The sequence below is a fragment of the Onychomys torridus genome, chromosome 13 (genome assembly GCF_903995425.1).
Source record: "Onychomys torridus chromosome 13, mOncTor1.1, whole genome shotgun sequence".
Taxonomy (NCBI): Eukaryota; Metazoa; Chordata; class Mammalia; order Rodentia; family Cricetidae; genus Onychomys; species Onychomys torridus.
Genome location: NC_050455.1, coordinates 8,563,056 through 8,578,372, shown reverse-complemented (window position 1 = coordinate 8,578,372; position 15,317 = coordinate 8,563,056).

Genomic DNA, 15,317 nt, shown 5'->3' with positions numbered 1-15,317 from the left:
TTATGGTATTAGCTGATGCTACAAAACAATTCTTTGCTCATGACTTTTCCAAGTAACATGCAAATGCTTACCATTTATCCCACATGAAAATACTTTAGAATTTTGTCCTTAGGTTATCTCTCCTTGTTTTGAAGGCTCCTTTTTAAAATCTCTTTCAACCTTATCAACTTAGATTGAGCACAACAAACTAAATTCATACTAAATAATTGTAGATGTAATAGTATTATTAAATAAGAAACAGAGCCAAATGCAGAGTTAAAAGCCCAAGAGGTCAGAGCAGTAGCTAAGAGCTGAGACTAAAAACCTTTTCTTACACAGAGGCTTCCAGTCTGAGGAAACAGGATCAGCTGAGGAACTGGCTAGGTGAGGTAGCTGTGGCTTGTTCTGCTTCTCTGATCTTCCAGCATTCACCCCCATAACTGGTCTCAGGTTTAATTTTATTAACAAGACTCTTTAAGATTCATGCTACAATAATTTACTAAAATCTTTTCCTAATTCATCCCAGGTAATGGAAAAGGTGGCATTTCTAACAGTTCAAGTACACAGCACTGTTTACTCTCTCTTTGAATGGACCTGTTTTCTGGCTTTATACTCTTGTGGAACCACCATTGAATCTGTGGTCCACTGCTAAGGAAATGACAAAATATAGCATACAATTTAATATGTAACCATGCGTGCACACACTTTCAGTCATCTATACTTAACACTCACACACTAACACATTGTACAGGGAAACGCAGTCTTTGCTCAGAAGGTAAGCTCATCAAGATCAGATCATGGATTCATAAACATGCATCTCAGCACACACGTGAGAAGTAAGGCCCAAGCATAGTTAAGCCAATCAGTTTGTTTTCAGTTGGACATTGTCAGAGTCCAACAAGGTTTATACTGACAAGTGCAAATTCCCAAGACAGGATTAGCCTTGGCCTTTATTCCTTCTTCTCTAACTACTTCTCATTGCATGTAATTTTACCACTATACTATATGTATCTCCAGCACCTTGCCCTTCAGACACTCTTCGATTTGTGTTCTGCTTGACCAGATCTGCAGCATCAGAGCCTGTCTGTCAGATAGTCAGGAGAGACTCTGGCTCTATTGCCCATAACAAATAAAAGTTATCTCCACTCTTTAAAGCTTATCTTTGACTCCAATACACTCCAAGTTCAGCAGCACTCTGATGACAGGAAGCTATATCACCAATCAGTAGATGAGACAATGAGATTGTAATCATTTGTTTGAAGGATTTAGGACATCTTTGTAGACATAGCAAACCACTGTTAATACTTCTTTGTTTTCCTTTACAAGGACAGATAAGTCAAGTGATAATTTTAAAGTGTGTTTATGAGAAGATAATACCAGAGAATCATGATACAAAGGTTACTTGGAATTGAAAAATCAGAGCACCCAGATCTGTAGGCAACATCAAAGATTTATTTATTTATTTATTTATTTATTTATTTATTTCTGAAGTCACTAATTAAAAACAAACAAAACAATTTATTTAAAATGTAAAAAATGTTTGAATCACTGAAATTCAAATAAATTTAAAATATTTTAGAATTTCTCTCTGGAATACAATACAGGTTAGATAGTATTTTATATATGACTCTGTGTGTGTGTGTGTGTGTGTGTGTGTGTGTGTGTATATATATATATATATATATTTTGCAAAGAATGATATGCTACTTCCATCTTATGTGGCATAAGCAGCCACTAATCAAAAAAGAAATATCATCAAGAAAGTAGATCCTAAAGAAAAGGAATTAACAAGACATAATGTAAAACATTATCTATAGTTCTCAGCAGTTTGAAATATAACGAAATATCATATTTAAAAGTACCAGCTTTGACTTCAATTTGGAAATAAAATGTTTTCCTTATGATAAGGTAGATGTGTTTCTTTGTTCTATGCTAGATTTGGGGATTATCATTTCACTTGATTTCATTCTCATAGTAGTTAATCAGTGGGGAAAAGTTATGATTCTCAACTCTGTTACACAGATTAGGTAAATCAAGAGTTGATATGATACATATGTTTTGAGGCCAGGGAATCTGAGACTGGAATACTAACTCATCTTATTGAGGAAAAAAAAATAAGTGTAGTTTTCATTGATCATAATAAATGTACAAACTTGAAGCTGACTGATGGACTGAACACAACTAAGATTTATTGGACTTGAAGTACATTTCCCATGAATAGCATTACAAATAATTAAATACAAACAAAACTGTATGAGTAAGATACTGTTTGGGGAGTCTACTGGAGAGGATCATCCAGACATAGTTTACAGTCAATAGAAAGTTTTCTTCCAGCTATCTGGGACTACACTCAGGAATTCAGGACCCAAGTGTAACACCCAGTGTTTAGGACAATGGTTTTATGAAAGCACAAATACACACTCTGGAATGGTGTCTTAGCAGCTAACAGTGTGAGAGGAGCAGTTTGCACAAACTGTTTAAGGGAAGCTAAGATAAGCAGTTATCTGGGTGAAGGAATGGTTTCTACACAAACAGGAGGTATAACAGAAGCTAAGATAAGCTAGCTTGAGCATCTTGACTTCAGGTTCCTAGAAAAGTAATTTTCCACAGGCTTTTGATCAAGGATATTGAATTCTAGGGAAGCCTAAAATGGCCTGAACAGAAATATGAGAGGAGTGTCCGTACCATCTCCCTGTCACAATACATTTAAGACAGTACTACCAGTCTTAAGACTGATTAGGACACCCAATACCAATGGTTTGGAATGGATGAAGAAAATATGAAATTCAGTAGTTTTTCCTTAAAGTATAGGTAAGGGGAAATTATGTATTTGTTGGCTCTTCATGGATTGTAGAAGATTATATCTTTTTTCCCACTCTGGAATGCAGAATTACTGATTGCTAAAGAAAAAACTTGTTTTCATCTGTTATGTACAATGGTCACAGGCTATACTAAACAATATTTATTACTTAGCAAGAGTTCCCAAGAATAGATCACTATTATAATTCTAAGTATTCAGAATTGATATACAAGGCATAATCCTCCCATTATGTATTTACATCTATTCATTAAAAATCAGAGATGTTTGTGCATTCATGAAATCACAGAAGCTGCGGTTGTCTCTACAAAAATCTGTAAAAGATCAAGGCAGTCAACATTGCAGGATGGAGTTGGGGAGAATTAATGAGTCCCCATACCCTTTTGAGGAACTCTGGACAGGTGGTTTCTAGTAGAGAATTAGTTTTCTGTAATGGCGTGGCTCCTGGAGGATTGACCATGCCCAGTGGATGATGTCCCAAACAAAAATATATGGAGAGCACAAAGAATAAAGCAATTCTGATATTAGTTTCTCAATTTCATTGCAAACTACTTGTGGTCACCAATGGTAGAAATAAATCTACCCAACTCATTGTTTTGATTGAGTGATAATATAAAGATTATCAAACAACATCAAACTCTTAACTTCAGGCTCTAGTAAAGAAAAGAAAAGCTAGATGTTGACTCCCTGAGATAATTCTCCGTGTGACATCAGGTTCTCAAGTGTAGAATCAGCCCAGGAAAGGAATGAGAGATGAATTCATGCAGAAATTTCATTAATTCTCAGAGTGAAATATTTTCAACTGCATTAATTCTTCCTTCAATACATTTATTCACCTAAGCCTATGGTAAAACTACATATGTACAACCATCCATTCTATTTTAGAGCAAGCATTGGGCATGTCATATTGCATATAAAGTTTTGTTATGTAATAATATGTAATTGTATTCTTCAAGCTACTATAATATAGAGATAATGTTTTATTTCTGAGTTAAAACTGTCTCAACTTTAATAAACAAGGAGGTAATCTATTATGCTTAAAACGTGTCAGGTCCTTCATTGCTGAACCCCCTGGTATTGTGTACAGCCACATGGTGATGAAATGTTATCATCTACTGACAGGAACGAGGAAAGTAATGCACATAATTTCATTTCACAATTTCATTAGAGACATGAAGTATTTCGTTGCTACTGTTAGTGTTTATATTATTATGAAAAATGTCATCATCCTTAAGTTTTATGATATACTTCACAGAACTAAATGCCTAGTGTATATTCTATGTCTGGAGGAGGCAAAATTATTAAATAATTTTAAGCTACCCACTACTCAACCAGATAGTCCTATTTAAAATGTCTTGGTGACCACTGAAAAGAAGAAAGGGCAGAGGAAACAATTGCTAATGGCATTTGACTGGCAGGGATCCCTTGTCATCTTTCAAACAAAATATATAAAAGTATTTATGTAAATGTTCTAATTGAAATAAGTGAACTTATGTTTTTCAAAACAGCAAAATATTAAGCCCGAACTATGTGCATAGAAAACACACACTCTGTCACTAGCTACCTCTCCACCCTCTAATCAGCCTTCAAGCATGGGGCTGAGGTTTAGAAATGTTTTGTGTCACAGTGAAAATAATCTGAGCAAACAGATCCAACCCAGGCAAGTCTGTTTCTCTCTTTTGCCTCTTTTCTTTTGACTTGACTTTCTAGGATAGGGCCTCAGCCCAAGCCTAAAGTGGCCTTCAGTCTCACACCCAGGTGTGGAATAAAGATTGTGTATGAAGGGGTTAGAAAATGACATTCTAGCAACTTATAATTAGTCTTTGTTATAGAAATGAATACATGAAAAAATTTCAGAAAACTCTAACTATTGCTAGGATCTCAGAAAGACAATTTATTTATTAGGACAATAAACAATGCTACTACAAGGAGAGGAAAAAAGGTGTAAGAAGAAGAAAATAATAATGCAATAATAGTATTAATATACTTTCCACCTCAAAAACTCTAATTATTGTCTGTTTTCAAAGCAGATGAGACTCATTTTTAGACACTTCACTTAAGCTACAAGTAGAAACTATTCCTGAGATGTTTATGAAACCATTATTCTCCTTCCCAATAATATGCCATTGTGGAATGGCAGTTCACGCAGAACGACACAAAAGGCAATTAATTTATCCAGCCACACTCTGCACAGAGGCAACTTGTCTGACATGTAGCATTTGATTTTCAACAGTTTCCTATCTGCCAGGGGACTGTCTAAAATGCTTTCCTTAGAAATGGGATAGTATGATGTGTTGCTGTGAACCCCAAGAAGAAAGGAAGCCATTAATTCATGATCTTGGTGGACTAGCAAATAAAGAGTGGATAGTTAAACTTCATTGTTTAGAAAACACATTGAAATATGATACTTAATAAAAGGTATAATTCACAACGGTAAATTTATTAATGTGGTCCAGTCCATGAAGATTGATAAATAGTGCATAGAAATGTCTACTTAGCTGACGAGATGTGCCATGCTCACAAAAACACCCTGTGCCTATCAATCTCTAACAGTCTTGATTTACTATAGCTCTCATTTTTTACCTGAGGTGAGTTGCAACACAAGCACACTGAAAATTTGTATCTGTGTATTACACAGTGGCCATGTGTGTGGAAGAGTGCATGTACCACAGTCATATGTAGAGGTCAAATGACAACATGAAGTGTTGTTCCTCAATTCTAACTTGTTTGAGATATGTGAAAGCTAGCCAAGATTCTCTTCACACGCACAAATACACACACACACACACACACACACACACACACACACACACACACACACAAACACACACTCTAAGGGCACTGGAATTACAGAATCCTACTACTGTTTTGTGTTGGTTCTGTTAATCTGAACTCAGGGTCTGACAGTTGCACAGCAAGAGTTTTACACACTGTTTCAGATCCAATCCTAATGTGAACTTTTTTATACTGTTTCTCTAAGTTCAGCTATAAAATGAGTAGTAAAGTACTTCATTCTTAGTGCTAAGTAAATTAAACTATAACACTAATGCTGTTATTATCTTTATGATGCACAATAATAGAAGGATCATTTGCATGTAATACCCACAATCATACAATAATTTTCTTGTGTGTTGGGTTCCCTTAAATTGACACTTTATTCAGTGAATACTTTGAGGAATTAGGGTAGATTATGAATAATCTCCAAACATCCTGAACACAGACATCATTTACAATGTGAAAAAAATGAGAGAATATGTAATGGATGCTTTAACATTGCTTTCCTATTTGACATTTTTTTTCTTGCCTCAGAATGGAAAATATGAAAATCTTCTGAGCTGAGTACTAATGATGCATGCTTTCGTTGAAGATATTTCTCTCCCTGACTTTTTTCACCATTCTGGTGATAGTGTAGTCTCCTTAACTGAATCTAGAATCACTGGGGAGATGGCTTCTGGACACTTTCTTGGGGATTACTTTTGGTTGTGTTGATTGATATGGGAAGACTTATCTTAGTTGTGAGCAGAACTGTTCTCTGGGTGGATGTTCAGAACTGTATAAAATGAGAAGCTGCTGGAGCAGAGGATGAGAGACTCTGGCACAACTGTGGGTGTGTTCTGAGCAGTTGCTTCTATTCTATTGCCTTGGCTTCTTTCCTTTGATTGGCTGTAGACTTGTCTTGAACTGTGAGCCAGAACAGTCACTTTCTCCTTAAACTGCTTTTGCCTGGATGTTTTGAAACAGAAATTGAAGAAAAAAAACAAAATACTTCCTTGTCTTCTATAGTTTATAAGATAATATGTACACATCTCTTTAGTGATTCTTCATGTTTTTGTCAGGATTCTTAGGATCTTCCTAATTAGTCATTACATGAAATATATAAAATACTCAAAAATTTGATGATGAATTAGGAAATAGGTGTTGAACTAACAAAGATCTCATTGGTGCTTTCTCATCAAACTGAAATGAAAAAGAAGGGAGTGACACTACTTGGTGGAAATATTTGCATATTGCATATTCAGCAAAGGGCTAATGTTTAGAACACATGCAGACATATATCAACGCATAGTTGTGATTCCTAAGACATAGCAACACAAACAGTTCAACTAGAAAATATGCAAAAGACACACACCAGCAACTTCACTGAACATGGTATAAAGATGACCAAAACTCATATCAATACCTGGTCCACTTTATTAGTCATTAGAAAACTGTAGCTTACAGCTTGAAAGAAATACTGACTCACTGCATGCTAGTCTGTGACACAGTCAGAATTTCTTTGGTTTGATCATCTCCATCATTCACAAACAAGTACAATAGTTCTACATTAGCAAAAATATATTGAATTTATTGGTCGTTTCAATGGTTGGTGTTACTGAAGCTAAGTCCATTTGTAAAGAAGACCATGAACTCCATGAAAAACACTATGAGTAAAATCACATATTTACCAATCTATTCAATTCCTGGGAAATTTTTGTTTTCATTACCTTGAAAAAATATTTTACATAATTTGTTATATTATTTGAATATGAAAGCTTATCTTTCATTACTTCTTGAAATTTCTCAAGAATATTTCATTTAAAAATGGCAGCATGCAAAAAGACTGTGAAAGATCAAATCATACAAAACTATAACATTGAGAAAGGAGTTGATCATGTAGTCTCCATCCTATCTAAGGAGCTATTGTCAACAGATGACTTGCTAAGACAGGGAGAGTCAGTTTTCGAGGATGTGGCCCCTGGGATGCTATGTATGACAAAGTGGATGACCCTACACTCATGCATATTGACAGCACTGAGTGGATAGAGAGATCATAAAGAAGGGAACCATGAAGTTGGGAAAGAATAGGACTTGGAGATGGATCTGGAGAGCAGGAAATGAGAGATGGAATCGATCAAAACATTACATACATGTATGAAATTCTCAAAAAATAATATCTTTCTGTTTCTTTTTTGTGATTCTATTGTATTAAATCTGGATGGACACAATTGTGTTTTATGCTAACTGTGTCTTATTCCACCTTTTAAATTTATTAAAATTTTACTTTAATCTTAATTAATTTATTTATGTTACATCCTGACTACAGTTTTTCCTCCTTCCTCTCCTCCCACTCCCTCTACCACCTTCTCTTTGAACCCCCCCCCTCACTCCATCCCTCAATTTACTCCTCCTCTGTGTCTGTTTTGAAAGGGAAAGATTTCCCATGGGTTTCAACAAAGCATGGCATATCAAGTTATGGTAAGATTAAGTGCTTTCTCTTGTATTTGGACTGGATAAGGCATCATCATGAAGAATAGTTTCCAAAAGCCAACCAAATCTTAGAGACATCCCCTTCCCTCATCGTTAAGAATCCCAGAAGTAGACCAACTACACAACTGTTACCTATATGTAAAGTGCCTAGGTTGGTCCAATGCAGGCTCCCTGGCTGTTGGTTCAATTTCTTTGAGCTCCTTTGGGCCAGGTTAGTTGATTTTGTGGGTTTTCCTGTGATGTCCTTAATCCCCCATGTTCCTACAGTCCTTCCTCCTTCTTTTTAGCAAGATTCCCCAGGCTCAGCCTAATGATTGGATGTGGGCCTCTTCATCTGTTTCCACCAGTTGTTGGATGAAGGCTCTCTAATGACAAATAGGGTAGTTTGTCAGTATTTTATTGAGGATTTTAGCATCAATAACCATGGGTGAAACTGGCCAGTCCATTACTCTCTTTCTTTGTTGAGTCTTTGTGTGGCTAAAGTATCAGGGTAACAGGCTTCATAAAAAGAATTTGGCAATGTTCCTTCTGTTTCTATTTTGTGGAATAATTTGAGGAGTACTGGTATTAACTCTTCTTTGAAAGTCTGGTAGAATTCTGTGCTGAAACCATCTGTCCCTGGGCTTTTCTTTGTTATGAGACATTTAATTAATGCTTCCATTTTCTTAGGGGTTATATGTCTCTTTAAATTGTTTATCTGATACTTATTTAGTTGTGGTATGTGGTATCTATCAAGAACTTTTTCCATTTCTTTTATATTTTCCAGTTTTGTGGGGTACAGGTTTTGGAGTATGACCTAATGATTATCTGGGTTTCCTTGGTGTCTGTTGTTATGCCCCCCTTTTCATTTCTGATTTTGTTGATTTGAATATTCTCTCTTCACATTTTATTTAGTTTGAATAAGAGCTTGACTATCTTATTGATTTTCTCCAAGAACCAATTCTTTGTTTCATTGATTCTTTGTATTGTTCCCTTTTTTTTTTCTATTTTATTCATTTCAGCCCTTAGTTTATTTCCTGCCATCTACTCCTCTTGGATGTTGCTTCTTTTTGTTCTATGGCTTATAGGTGTGCCTTTAAGTTGCTAGTATGAGATTTCTCTAAGTTCTTCATGAAGGTACTTAGTGCTATGAACTTCCTTCTTACCACAGCTTTCATTGTGTCCCATAAGTGTGAGTATGGTGTGAATTCTTTTTCATTGAATTCTAGGAAACTTTAATTTTTTTTTCTTTCTTCCTTAATCCAGTGGTAACTGAGTAGAGAGTTGTTCAGTTTCCATGAGTTTGTAGGATTTATGTAGTTTCTGTTATTGAAACCCAGCTTTAATCTGTGGTGGTGTGATAGGACATGAGGGTTATTTCAATTTTCTTGTATCTTTTGAGACTTGCTTTGTGGTCAAATATATGGTCACCTTTGGAGAGAGTTACAGGCAGTGCCGAGAAGAAGGTATATTTTTTGAGGTTTGTGTGAAACATTCTGCAGATATCTGTCAGGTCTATTTAAAGATATCTGTTAGTTCCATTATTTCTCTGTTTAGTTTCTGTCTGGATGTCATGTCTGTTGATGAGAGTTGGGTGTTGAAGTCTCCCACTCTTAATGTGTGGGGTTTGATAAGTGATTTAAGCTTTAATAATGTTTATAAATGTGAGTGTCCTTGTGTTTAGGCCATAGATGTTCAGAAATGAGACATCATTTTTGTGGATTTGTCCTATGATGAATTTGAAATACCTTTTATCTCTTTTGATTAATTTTTATTTGACGTCTATTTTGATGGATATTAGGACAGCTATACCAGCTTGCTTCTTAGGTCCATTGGATTGGAAAATCTTTTTTCAACCCTTTACTCTGAGATAATATCTGCCTTTGATGTTGAGGTGTATTTTTTATATGCAGCAGAAGGATGGATCCTGTTTTGATATCTATTCTGTTAGTCTATGTCTTTTTAATGGTAAATTGAGTCCATTGATATTTGCAGGTATTAATGACCAATGATTATTAATTCTTGCAAATTTTTGTTATAGTTGTTGTTGGTGGTGGTGGTGTGTGTTTCCCTTCTTTGGGTTTTGCTGGTGTGGAATTATCTATTGTATGCATTTTTGTGGGTATAACTTCCTTGTGTTGGAGTCTTACTTCTAGTACCTTTTGTAGGGCTGGGTCTGTGGATAGATATTGATTAACTTTGACATTTCATGAAATGTTTTCTCCATCTATGGTGACTGAAAGTTTTGCTTTCAGTATAATAGTCTGGATTGGCATCCCTGGTTTCCTAGAGTCGGTAAGATGTCTATCCAGGCTCTTCCAGCTTTTAGAGTCTCCATTAAGAAATTGTGTGTAATTCTGATATGTCTGCCTTTATATGTTACTTGGCCTTTTTCCATTGTAACTTTTAATACTTTCTTTTTTTCTACAGGTTTAATACTTCGATTTTGGGCGTTTTTGTTTGTTTGGTTTGGTTTGGTTTTAAGACAGAGTTTCTGTGTAGCTTTGTGCCTTTCCTGGAACTCACTTGGTAGCTCAGGCTGGCCTTGAACTCACAGAGATCCGCCTGGCTCTGCCTCCCGAGTGCTAGCATTAAAGGTGTGCGCCACCACCGCCTGGCTAATACTTCTTACTTTGATTTTTATGTAGGATGGGAACTTTTTTTTTTCTGGTTCAGCTTGTTCTGTAAGCTTCTTCTCACTTTATAGATATGTCCTTCTGTAGGTTGGGAAGATTTACTTCTATGTCTGAATCTATTTTCTGGGCCTTTGAGCAGAGATTCTTCTATTTCTATTATTCTTAGATTTGGTCTTTTCATGGTGTTCCAGATTTCTTGGATGTTTTGTGTTAGGAATTTTATAGATTTAACAATTTTTTTGACTGATGAATCTAGCTCTTCTATAGTACCTAGTGGCTGAGATCCTCTCTTCCATTTCTTGTATTCTGTTAGTGATGTTTGCATCTATAGTTCCTGTTAATTATCCAGATTTTCCATTTCCAGAAATCCCTCAGTTTGGGTTTTCTTCATTGCTTTAATTTCCATTTTCAGATCTTAAACAGTTTTATTTGTTTCCATCAACCATTTTCCCCCCTTTGGGTTCCTTGACATTCTTTAAGCGATTTATTAATTTACTCTTTTTTTTTATTTATCTTTTCTCAATTTTTAAAAGGTTTCATACATTTCCTCTTTAAGGACCTTTATCATCTTCATAAGGAATTTTCAACATCCTTTTCTTTTGCTTCAGCTGTGTTGAAATGTTCAGGTCTTGCTGCCATAGGACAGCTGGGTTTTTGTGGTGCCCTATTGTCCTTTCTGTTATTAATTGTGTTCTTACACTGGCATTTAGACATCTGGATTTGTGGTGGTTATACATCTAGGTGTTGATTTCTGTGTTTGTCTTTGTTAGATATGTGTTTTGTTCCCTGGTTTCTGTCTCTTCTCTGGTCTTCTGGACTAATTGGCCAAGGGTTCTGGTGGCCGATAAGTTTTCTGGTCTAGTAGATTGTCTCTGCTGGGGTTTGGGTGTCTTGAGTCCCTTGATCCAGTCTCACCTTCAGTAAAACTGAAGTCTTTTTGAGTCTCTAGATCTTTCCTGGCCTCCAGTAAAGTCTGATTCTTCTTTTGGGCTACCTAGAACCAGCCTGGCCTCTGGAAGGTGATGCTGAGATATTCTTCTGACTAGTGCAGAGTGTCCTTGTGTCTATGAGTTCTGCTAGAATTCTGGGGAAGGACTGGCTGATGGGAGGATGATGAGGTGGGAGGTTTTGGGTGGTAGGTAATTTACTCATTCTAGTTTATGTGGCCTGGACCTGCTTGGCAGAGTTTGCTGTGTTTGGAGTCAGGGCCTACCAGCACCATGCCCACAGACAAGCTGGGATAGTGTTAGCCTGGTGAAGGTCCAGATGGATGCAATCCAGGTAGGGGGACCTTTCTGCTGGCAGGTAGGTCACTTACCTGTTCTGCCTGGTATGGCCATGGTCTCAGTGGCTGAAGTCCCCTGGGGTTGGAGTCAGAGGCCCCAGCAGTGTGCCCAGGATTAGTGGGGACAGCTTGGGCCTGGGGAAGAGTCTCCAGGGATAGAATCCATGGGAGGGTATGGTTCTACTGGTAAGCAGATCGCTCACCTATTCTGACTATTGTGGTTTGTTAACTATTTTTTAATGTTTTCCTTTTTCTTTAACTGTTCTGAGTCTACTAATTAAAGTTTTCTTTTTAAAGAATGACTTAGCTTCTAATTAAAACCTATCTTAAGGTTGAATTTTTTTCAATTAAATTCTTTTTAAGTTTTCATTAAATTCTTGCTTAAAGACTAGATACTTTAGTTGAATAGGTATGTTCAAGAATGTTCATCTTATTCTCCTTAAATAATTATTTAGCCTTATTTCTTAAACTGTGTCTGATTAATACAGTCAAGTTTTAAATTTGATATTCTGCATTTGCTCTGAATGATACTTGATTGTTATTTCTTTGGAATCTATCTGTGTGAAGCCTCTAATAAATGAAACTAGTACTTACTCATCCAGAAGGATTTTGCAACAGTTGTGGCCCAGTGTGTGTGAATAATTTTTGACTTTGAATTTTCTGGAATATGAATGTAGCATATGTTCATACTGCACATATTTGCTGATGACCTTCTCAGTTTTTATCACAAACATTTTCCTGTGTAGAGACCAGAGTAAGGCAATGAAAAAAAATCTATCAATTTCTTTGTTAGTGATTGTTACACCCAGATTACATGTTTCTAGAGCTATAGGATCTTTCATAATATTGCCTTTATAAGGAAAATTCAAATCTTATTGTTGATCTTGAGTGACTCAAAATATGTTATTTAAACATTTTCTGGCCAATCACACTAAGAATGCAGGTCACTAAGCTGGTTGAACACAACAAAAGAAGCAAAATGGCAGTTACAAAAAAGTAATTTTAGTGCTCAACTAATTTCAACTTTTATGACTAAATAGAATTTGTTTTTTTTAAAATCATTACTGTGTGTGTTTGCATATTCATGTTGCAGAGTGTCTATATGTAATTTTTCTCTAATAGTAGGTATTGTATTACATATTCATACAAACAGAAAAAGAATGTCAAGATTACTTACAGAGGTTCTTGGGAGTGACATTTCAACAGTCACCTAAAGAGTGAGTAAAAATATAAGCAAAAATAAAAACAGTTTGAAGAAAAAATTTTATGACTATATTGAAGTATTTCATCTAAAAACACATTCTTCTTAGTAAAAGATATGCTCAGGTATAAAATGCAAGAGCATATTTACAGTCAGATACCCTCCATTTCTCAGCTTCTCCTGGCACATTTATTAAAACATAATAAACATGAATGTGCACATACTTCCCAGTAACCTATTCCAAGGAGAAGGGTATAAGCGTATAGGCATCATCTTCACACAATGGAATAAAATTTATAGCTAAAGGGTACTTGCTGTCTGTGATTGTAGTCATGGTATATCTCGAATTTTTTTTATTGGATTTTTTTTGTGCTTGAAATCATCATATTAAATCTTCACACACTGCATAAATCTGGTTACTCACAGGGGTGATAGGGTAAGACCTATTTCTGAAGACCAGAAGATGTGAATTACTCTAAGAGGTGAACTGGTAAGACCAGAATTACTTTACGTCCAACCTCAGTGCATGGGAAGCTCTTGGGCTCCACCTACACAGAGGAAAGGTGGAAGAGGAAAGCTCAGTTGCCATTTGGGTTGCTCACAGGTCCTTCTAGGTGCACTGAATCCCAGGTTTCCTGAACTCAGTAGTACACACCCAAGTGGGGATGGAGATCTCAGTTGTCAGAGAAGGTCACAGATCTGGCAGGCAAGAATTCGTCAAATGACGAGTCTTCTATAGTTACCACTTGGCATTAATAGGCACATAAAAAATTATCCCTCATTTGTACTTGCTGAAATGTCCTTTTATTCAACTGTGTGCCTTTTAATTTTCTTTTCCTGTTGGTATTTACATAAACATCTGTTTTCTGTTTCTCCAAAGGGCCAAGAACACTGTTTCCTTTTCAGTGTTTGAAAAATAGTTTAAATGCTCGTGACTTGGTCACATGCTATCTCCAGAAATGACAGAAATTAACTTTTCAGAAGTTGAGTCAACTGGAAACAGTAACCTTCTACTGGAGTCACCAGGATGTTCATTCTTGTCCTGTTAGCTCCAAAGTCAGCTTCACATTAGCAAAGACCCAATTTAAAATAAATGCAGAATTCTAAGATGTGAGTAATTTTGTAGCAATTATTTGAAAACTGGTGTCATTAATTTAGCTACTGCTAGAAAGCATTCTTTCCCATGGAAAAAAATCTCAATTTTAAATAATCTCAACTTTTGTGTCTAATGAAGCATCTGGGGGTTTGGGCATTTCCTTCCAAAGATTAAGCAATACCATAAAACAAATTTATTTTGTTAAAAAAAGTAATACATTAAAGCTTTCTTAACAGTGTATATTTATCTAGTGAAAGATGGTTGGAAAGGTAATTATAACATGTAAATTTGTTTCTATTGGGGTGCACATAAAATTATACTTCAATATGCATTATCTCAAGTTGTAACCTGTGAATATAGATTTTTCCAGAAATGTTACTGACTGGGGATCTCAGTCCATCCATCTTATGTTGCTATAGCCAAGTGCCACAGACTATAAAATTCATAACAAAAATAAACTCATTTGGACAGTTCATGAGTCTGGGAAATCTACAAATTCTAGACTGCATCTAGTGAGCAGATCTCATTGTATCATTGTATTAAAAATATACATCCCTCATATGTACACATGGAAGAAGAGTGAGAGACAGAGACAGACAGACACAGTCAGACAGAGTGATGGAGACAGGGACAGAAAGAATTAACAAAGTTTTGCTTTAACAACAAAGCTATTCCTGAATAATTAAGTTGCTCTCATGATAATTATGTTATGTTTTCCTGAGTGTAGAGTCCTCATGAACTAAAGGCCTACTCACTTCTAAAAGTTCTTCCTCCCAGTTACCATCTAAGAGACAGTTACATTTCAATTTGAGTTTTAGAGGGAGCTTTACAGCCATAGTTCTGAGGCTATGTGCTGTAAATTTGTCTCCTATTCATTATTCTTTTGTGTGCTTTTATTTAAAGTCTTTTATAACCCTTGTTTTAAAAACAATCATTCCTTTTTTATAGTGCTGTTTTCTCTTTAGTTTTGGTCACCCCGTCCCCCTGCCTGGTATAGCTTTGTGTAGAACCCTTGGGTTCTCGCTCTTTCCCTCTCTTTCTCCCCCTTCCTTCCCCTCTCACTACCTCTCTCCCTT